The sequence below is a fragment of the Elaeis guineensis genome, chromosome 5 (genome assembly GCF_000442705.2).
Source record: "Elaeis guineensis isolate ETL-2024a chromosome 5, EG11, whole genome shotgun sequence".
Classification (NCBI taxonomy): domain Eukaryota; kingdom Viridiplantae; phylum Streptophyta; class Magnoliopsida; order Arecales; family Arecaceae; genus Elaeis; species Elaeis guineensis.
The window spans coordinates 15,767,370-15,777,022 of NC_025997.2; the positions used below are offsets into that span (position 1 = coordinate 15,767,370).

General features: G+C 37.6%; 2 pseudogenes; both read left to right on the plus strand.

Moving 5' to 3' along the window:
• Positions 1-3,564: 3,564 nt before the first annotated feature.
• Positions 3,565-5,724, plus strand: LOC140857776 (zinc finger BED domain-containing protein RICESLEEPER 1-like; annotated as a pseudogene).
• Positions 5,725-5,727: 3 nt separating this feature from the next.
• Positions 5,728-8,128, plus strand: LOC105037414 (uncharacterized protein C24B11.05-like; annotated as a pseudogene).
• Positions 8,129-9,653: the final 1,525 nt, after the last annotated feature.

Here is a 9,653-nt window from a genome sequence, read left to right on the forward strand (position 1 = left end):
ATATTTCTATTTGCATGTTGATCCATCTAAGGTATTTCAGTAATTTAAAATAGAAATTATTAATTTCTTAACGGCGTTAGATGGGATGGTGTGGATATATATGCAAAAAAAATGAAAAAAAAGAATATATATAAAATAATATTTTATAAAGGTATACAAGTAAATATTAGTTTTGAGAAAATGTTCATGTAATTTATAATATTTAGAAAGGTAAGTATGTTAAAAAAAAAAAATCCTATTCTCCGCTTGTTTGCAGGAGCTCTACTTTAAATTAACTAATTTATCTAATGCACTACGAATTGCTTGAGGTGGTGTTCTCATCGAAGATGCTGGCCTTCGGCCCCACCAGTGTCATACTCATAGATGTCCATAATTTAGGCTAGATTTTTATTTTTCCCTCCTAAATTAGTGATTTGAACAAAAAAGTATCACCGTCAATGGCTGAACATAGTTCTTAGTTTGCCCATACAGTAACTCCTATGTCTTCTTGGGACTCCCGTACTTGTTGGATCGAAATATGAATTAAGATGAGTTCTTTATTTTATTTTTTTTCAAATAATGATATATTTGAAAAATTCAACAGAATATTTCCTACTGGACTCATGGCGTGGGTCGTCTATTTTAAAAGGTCCATATCAATCTATATCCAACTTAGACTAAATATAGACAGAAAAAGAAGACCTCCATATTTTTTTTTTTTTCCTTTCCCGTCGATTAATAGGGCCATAGATGAGATCTAGACTAAGATTACTATGGGCTTTTAGCAGAATATGGGCTAGGAAGATCAATACGTCCGACTCTTGCTGGAAATTCAATCTAACTTGTCGGATTTCCCAAACAAGCTCCAAAGAAGTTTAACTCCTCAACCACCGATGAAGATGGGATCAAAGTCCAGGCTATTGGTACTATGCCTAAATGATTTATGAATTGTACTAATTGGTGTCTACAATTAAAGGACGGTTGATGAATTACTATATTCTTTTTTTTTGATGAATTACTATATTTTTTTTATTACCATAATATTTGTTGCGGTTAAGAACTCATGGTTTGGCACGTGAGGTATCGTTCTTTGGCCTATGATCCTTACGATTTTGTCCCTCGGATTTCAATCTAAAAGGTGTCTCACGTAAGAAGATATTGGAATATCATCTGCTCTGATACCACTTGTTGGGGATATCTGGTCAAGATACCACCACCACATAGGATCTTTTCGATACCACCCGTTGTAGTAGGAAGAAAGAAGAAACAAAATAGAGAAACAATCAAATACGTGGATCAGCCAAAAGATTCGTCTCCACGGAGCATGCAAGTTTCATTATGAAAAAAAAAATTATAAGAGGAGATCACACCCTCAACCCTCTACACCCAATCTCTCTCTTACAAGAAATTCTCTCTTACAAAAGCTCAATCTCTAGGAAGATCTCCTGAATCCCTGAAGCGACCGTCGTTTGCTGTTTGACAGTCTGTCTGAAGCCTCTGCTCCTGCTGTTTGTCGGTGCCTCTCCAGGATCTGCCTGCTGGTGCCCGCCAAACTCCTCTCTGCGTACAAGATCTCTATCGAACTACACCACGCCGTGCCCTCTGTTCGTTGCCACAGCTTTTTAAAGCCCTAAAACCTTTCTGGATCGGAGAACCACTTCTGATCGGACTCTAGATGCTTCACGACCGTCCAATCAGCATTGCAAGTCTCCTCAGCCATTTGGTTGCGCTCGATCAAGCTCCATCAGACCCAGATCACGTCACAAGCAATATGCACTGTTCGATCGCATGCTAGATCGGATCTCAGTTATCCGATCGTGTCCGATCGATGCAATAGTGCAGTGAACCATGAGAAATGGCCCCAAAACTCCGTCGGTCCATGGTGGACTGCAAGAAGCGAGCGAAAAACACTCCGTCGGTCCATCGCAGCTCCCATGGACCACCAGTCCATGCATCGTGCGTGGATCACATGAGAGAACCCCATGGACGTGCTGCGTGCGCTCGCCTGGGCTGGCCGCGCATCGCGTGTGCCCACGTATTCGCGTGCTGGGCTGCACGCTAGTAGCAGGCCCCTATGCCACTGTGCGTGCTCGCTCCGCCGCGGCCTTCGTCGGCCCGCCGTCGGCCTCTACTGCTCTGATCTCCGTGCAGACTTCTTTGAGAATAATTTCTCCATTTGGACTTCATTTGGACTGTTCTTGAGCTCGTTGGATTCCGTTCGTCGTTCTGAATCTCTATGGGTTCAGTGTAGACTAAGGTTGCAAATGGATTAAGTTGATCCGTGATCCGATCCGATCCGATCTGGTTAGATCCGATCCGAACCCATTTAAAAGACCCATGGAACCGGATCGGGTTCAAAAATTGGATCCATTTTTTTTGGGTCGGGTCTGATTTTCTGAATTTGGATCCGATCCGACTTGACCCGATCCGTAAAAATTTTTGGGTTAATTTGGATCTAAAATGTATGACCGATTCGATCCGACCCGATCCGGATCCAAATATAGGATCCGAATCTAATTTAACTATTTAAGTGGCTCACCCAAAACCAGCATTAAGAAAATTTCTCACAGGATTTCCTATAAGTCCATAGTTTATTATTTCACAGAATCTCAGTCTTCATTTGCTCCAGATCTCGTCTTCCTCTTCCCTGTTAAATCCAAATTTTTTCCGTCTATTCTCCGATCTCCATGGGAAAAATTTTCCCAAATTTGTTCAGATCTTGATTTCCAATTGGCGTCTCCCTCAAGCTTTCTCCGATTCTCTCTGTCTCAGCATTTCCCGCAAGCTTTCTCTCCATCTCGGTATCTCTTTCGGGCTTTCGTCTCGGCGTCTCTCTCTCAGGTATGAACTCTTCCCCAACGTCTCCTCCCCATCGTCCTCCTCCAACTCTGCTACCGTGGCCTCCTCGCATCTGCCACGATTAGTCTACTGTGCCTGCGGTGGCCCCTTCGCCTTGTGGCCTTCCGCCGCTGTCGTGGGCGACACATCCCCGTGCGATGTTCGATCCACGCGCATGCAACCCCCCTACCCCATCACCGTAGGCAACCCCCTACCCCCCTCGGGCTCCACCTTCCTCCCCCATCACTGCAGGCAACCCTACCCCCCTCCTCCACCATCGGAGACCGATGCCCTCACGTCCCCATCCAACTCCTCTGCCTTCCTCTTCCTCTGCTCGGACACACCCCTTGGGGCTCCACCTTCCTCCTCCTCTACCCTCGGACGCCCCTCCCTCTCCGACGATACCTGCCACTTGCGTTCCTCGATTCGGCTACTACTTCTCGGCTTCGCCGCTGCCCTCTCCACTCCATTCATGGCCGCAAGCTCTCAAATCCGGTTGTAGTAGACTTTTATTTTTGTTTATTTAATTATTTTAGACTTTTAGTTTCCATGTTCATTCAGACCCGATTGTAGTAGACTTTTAGTTTCGTTTATTTTAGACCCACTCCCTCTCCAAGATATATTTTAGACTTTTAGTTTCGATGTTCTTTTATATGTCTGAAGATATAGGTTGATATAGGTTTTGTTTATTTTATATTTCTAATGTAATTAGTTATAATTTATGCTTGTTTATTTTTATTTAATTCTATGTGAAATAGGTTTATGTCTGTGATGGGTAGCAATGAAAATACAGTTGAAGTTTCAAGTACACTTGGTTGTAGTAGTTCGCAAACCATTAGAGCCCTCTAATATAGATAGCTCTAAAACGAGCAAAAAAAGAGGTCGGAGATATGGAATCATTATTTTAAGGTAGAAAATCAGAAAGACAAGGCTAAATGCAATTATTGCATGTTATTTTTTCAGCTGATCCTAAAAATGGGACAAGTCATCTTCACAAACATACAAAGAACTGTAAGTCAAAAAAAATCTTGATAAGAGGCAGAAACAGCTAATAGGTAATATAACATCAAAAGATGGGTTGCATTGAACGAATTAACTCCTTATTCATTTGATCAAGAGAAAAGCCATGAGGATCTTGCAAGAATGATAATTCTATAAGAGATGCCATTTACAACAGTTGAACATCTAGCTTTTTGTTAGAAATCTTATCCCTGAATTTCATATTGTTTCAAGGACAACATTGGCATCCGATTGCTTGAAAGCATATGAAAGGAAAAAAGAAGACTATATGAGTTGTTTAAAGTAAATTATGGAAGAATTAGCTTAACATCTAACATGTGGACATCAAATCAGATATTGGGATATATGTCTCACTGCACATTACATCACTAATGATTGAAACTTAAAAAGCATATTATCAATTTTAAGATGGTGCCTTCACCACATACAGGCTTAGTCATTAGTGATTGTATTGCAAGCTGCATTTCATCTTGGAATATTGAAAGAAGGTTAGGTTCAATCACCTTGATAATTTGTCAGCAAATACAGTTGTGGCCACGAACTTCAAAGAAAATTTAGAAGAGACTTACTTTAGATGGTAGGTTCTTTCATGTGCGTTGTTGTGCACATATTCTTAATTTGATTGTGAAGGATGGGTTGAAGGCAGTGGAGGGTGCTATTGTTAGAATCGAGAGCCTATTAAATTTATAAAGTCATCTCAAGCAAGATTGAAAATTTATGGAATTGTCAAACAATTAAAATGAGTGGCAAGAAAAGGATATGCATAGATGTACCTACTCGTTGGAATTCTACATATCTCATGCTAAATGATGCTATACAATTCAAAAAATATTTATGCGACTTGAGGCTCGAGATCTTAATTTTGAAAATGCACCAACTGAAGAAGATTGGTCTCAAGGCACCATTATTTGCAACTTTTTAAAGGTTTTCCATCACATAACTGAATTTTTTCACAAACAAAAAATACAATTGCAAATTTATATTTCTATGAGATTTGGAGAATACAAATGTTTCTAATTCAAGAATCTAGGAGTTCAAATGCAGTTGTGATGATGATGACCTTAAAAATACAAAAAAATTTGACAAGTATTGAAAAGATTGCTCTCACATTCTTGCTATCGGGGTTGTTCTTGATTAAGTATTGCTTTCAGGAAATCTATAATAATGGTGATCGTGCTTCAATGAGATCAATAAGGTGCATGATGTTATTCAAATCTTTATGATTATTATATAATTTTGTATGGTGCACATGGCTCTCATGTTCAAGTGGAGGAGATGGTGTCTACATTTCAAGATAGAGGAGATGAGAGTCTTTTCATGCAAGATTATGAAGAATTTATTCAAAAAGAAGAAGTTATTCAACCATCTAAGTCAGAATTAGAGATCTATTTAGAAGAGAAGTATTTTTGATCTCTAATTTATATATCTGTATTAAAATATAATTCAATATTGCTAATAAAATAACTTGCAATATATTTTTTTAAAAAACAGGTTCATCCTCTAGGGGATCAAAATTTTGATATTCTAGACTATTGAGAATTAACGAATCAAAATATCCAATATTGTCTAAGATGGTTCGTGATATATTGGCTATTCCAGTATCTACTGTTGCATCTGAGTCTACCTTCAGCACTGCTGGAAGGATTTTGGATAATTTTCGTAGTAGCCTATCCCCCAATACAGTTGAGGCCTTAATATGCACTCAAGATTGGCTTCGAGACATCTCGTCTTATATTGCAGGTTCAATTTCTAAAATATTCATAAACTTTATCATATATTATGATATTAAAATTTTATAATTTTTACTTTCATTATTTTTTTATACATAATAGAAACTACAAGATTGAAGATTATGAAACGGCTATTATCATTGATGCTGATGATTAGCTCATGCTGGTAACAATTAATTTATTATTATGTTTATATTGTTAATTTTTATCTTAAAAGTACTTGCATATTTCTTTGCCTTCTATATATTTTTATGTTTTACTTTTCTTTGATTGTTACAGGTGCTACATCATCTTGGGAGATCTTATTTACAGCTAGAGTGTGGATATCATGCTGATTCACTAATGTTTCTTTTAGTTTATCTTATATTTTATCAAGCAAGATACTGTATTTTTATGATACTGTGTCTAATTTTGCTATATTGTTACAAGCTGGTGCCACACTCATATTGCTACCGCATTTTATCTATTTGGTTGTTGAATGCTCAAGTTTAGTTTATGAATGTTTTTTTTTTCTAAAGTAAAAATGAACATTGTAGCTTGATTATTCTAAAGAAAGAAAATTTATTCTAAACCACATCTCTTACTAACTTGCACATATCTTAAAAAACCATTTTAACTACTTAGTGTGATATTTAATGATTTTGAAATCATATAATCTTTTTTTGATTCCTGCAAACATCATGACCTTGGAACACCTGGACAATGTTGTCTAGACAATACATATTGAAGAAGCTTCAACCAAAATGGTGCATAAATCTAACTTCCTATGCGCATCCTCACTTCTTTTCTATATCTTTTTATAGCAACATAGAGGATATGGCACGGGATGGTGGTAGTATTTAGATGCTAAGAAGAATTCTTTTTAGTAAGTGGTTGACATGCATCTTCTCTTTCATTGGTGTCATATAAGATCTAATATGGCACCTACAACTGTTATTTGCTGTCACAGAGATACAAATAGAGCTAGGGCAATTATGCATGATTGACAGTGTTGTAACGATATACCGACCCTTATATGACTGATCCAGGTTGTTTTTAGCATATATATTGTAAATATATAATTTTCTAAATTCTAATCAAGTCTCGGATCTGTGAATTGTACAGGGAATTATAAGTTGGATAAGTGAAACTGGAGAGGAAAAACAACTTGGAAAAGCGTGAATTTGAGAATTACTCTTCATGGTGAGTGAATCATGTTATTTTTTTTATTTCCATTATAGTAACTTCAAGTTTAAACTTTAACGCCTGAAATTTTTTTTTTCCCCCTTACTGAAAAGTGGGAGGTTTTAATACAACCATATGTTTTATAAATTTGAGGAAGAAAGGGCTTTCGTTTAATTCAGTCCATATTCATTTCCTACCGAGAAAACGTATAATGTACCTTTTTGGATGATTGGATGCTATATTTTGAAAAAATAATCATCCTTCCCATCTCCATTTTGCTGGTTTTGTTCGGTATGACTGAGACCCTTTCGTTCTTTTTTTGAAGTTCTAGCAGATCGAAATAAATTCGAGGATCGATACCGACCGGCTCAGACACCTAAATATGATTGCTTCTCTTTGGTATGTATTCTGCTTTGGAGTTTTGTTCGAGACATACTATTTGAGCAAAACAAATATTTACCAACTCTTGTTTTGTAACAACATATAGATTCGACGATACTCTGTACCCTTATAGCTCTGGCATAGCAACCGAGTGCTGCAAAAATATTAGAGGTGTGCATTCACTTCTCTGAATTTTGTTGATAGTTCCTCTGTATCATGTTTAGAGAGTTTACAGCGGGCACGTCTGGCTCACAACTATTGCTATTATGTTCAGATTATATGGTCGATAAGCTAGGGATTGAGGAGAGCAAGATCCCAGACATGTGTAATGTACTGTACAAGCACTACGGGACAATCATGGCCGGTCCAAAGGTATGATACATAATTTTCCTCCTATTTCAATATCTGAAATTACTATTCTGCTTGTTTCCTAATATGTTTTCTGCTATATATTGCCCAGGCCATTGGCTACAATTTTGATTATGATGATTACCACAGATAATGAATGCCACATCTTCCATCCTTGTGGGTCACTAATTCGATGCCTATAATTTTGTGATAGTCTATGTTATATTAACCATATATTTTGGTATTCAATAGTTTTGTTCATGGAAGATTACCTTATGACAAGCTGAAGCCAGATCCTGTCCTTAGACATCTTCTCCTAAGCCTGCCAATTGTAAAGTGGTAAGTTTCTCAAACACTTGCATGGAATGGTAAATGCTCTTATTAAGATTTACTGTAATCTGATGCATGTATCTTTGGTACTGTAAAATAAATTTTCAAAATGCTGATAAGGTCCATGCGCAAAGTACTTAGCAAGCTGGGGTTGGAAGACTGTTTTGAAGGAATTATATGCTTTGAGACTCTGAATCCACCAACTGATCTGTCTTTGCATCTGACGCACCAGCCACAGCAGACGTCTTCGACATCCTCAAGCACTTCTCTCACCAGATGCTGGTTCTGAGCTACCGAAGATATTTTGTTTATATTATGCATCATATACCTTTCACTGATATTCTTGTTTTTTATTTGCTTTGTGGTCAAGGCAATTAAAGGAGAAGTTATTTAAGTGGCATCTCAACTATTACACAGGTTGGGTTAGTTTTGGCATCAAATTAATTTATTATTTCTAACCGATTCATAATTTATCCAGTAGATTATAAAGAAGGTGCAGGATTCTTTTATTTTATTATCTTTATTTATTTATTTTTATCTACATGAATAATTTTCTTGCTTTATAATGTGCTTATTTAAAAATTAAACAGATTGGATCCGAATCGGACCCGATCCGAACCGGATCCGTATTTCATGGATTGGTTGGTTATATATAGACCCGATCCGACCGAATGATTAGTGGTCAATAAATTTGGCATAGATCCGACCCGACCGACCGATTTTTTATCAGGGTGGTATGGATCCAATATAAAACCCGATCAAGTAACGATCGATCGGGATCACTCAGGACCCGATCTGACCTGACCATTTGCAGGCCTAGTGTAGACCGAATCTCGAGGCGTCAAATCCTAAAAAAGAGTGTCCCTTTTGATTGGCTAATGATGCTCTTCTTTCTACACCACAATATAGCCTTATGAAAAATACATTTGTAGGGTGGTTCTCTTCTTGGTGCAACTATTGCGGCCAAGGCTCATGACTCGGCACGTGAGGTATTGTCATCTTGGTTGATAGGTCTCACGATTTTATTTCTTGAATTTCTTTAGCATGTGGGTATTATTCGCTCTAGCCTATAGGTCTTATGATTTTGTTCCTTTGGATTTCGATTCAAAAGGCGCCTCACATGGAAGAGTGGTCCTTCCTATATAAATCAATGTTGTCTTTCACTCACAATCAATGTAGGATTAATGATGCTTTCTTTTATACCAAAACATAGCCTTCCAATCAAGGAGAGTTTGTGTACAGATTAGAAGAGCTCCACACTTGCAGGGGTGGTCCCCTACTTGGCTCACGATTTTATCTTTTAATTTCGAGCCTAAAGATATCTCATGTGGGAAGAATGATCTTTTTTTATATAAATCAAATTCCTCTTGACTCATAACTAATATGAGACTAATGATGCCTTCCCTTCTACACCACAACAATATCAATCAAGCTTGCAAATTATAGTATGGATGGAAAAATGCAAGCCACATCAGTCATCCTAAATATTTTCGATTGTATTTTACAAAGTCTACGCAATCCAAGACTTCATCCACATATTCAAAGCAGCAAATTGTGTGTTGTATTTCACGAAGTCTATGCAATCCAAGACTTCATCCACATATTTCAAAGCAGCAAATTGTGTTGATGAAAAAGTGCAGGCCACATTAGCCATCTCTAAATATTTCCGGTGCAATGTGTTGATGAAAAGTGCAGCCACATTAGCCATCTCTAAATATTTCGGTTGCATGTTATGAAGCCTATGCAATCCAAGACTACTTGCACATGTATTTCAAAGCAGCAGATAGTGTAAACGCGCACACACGTTATGAAGTTTATGCAATCCAAGACTTCTTGCCTGCAACAGGCGCACACGTGTGCATA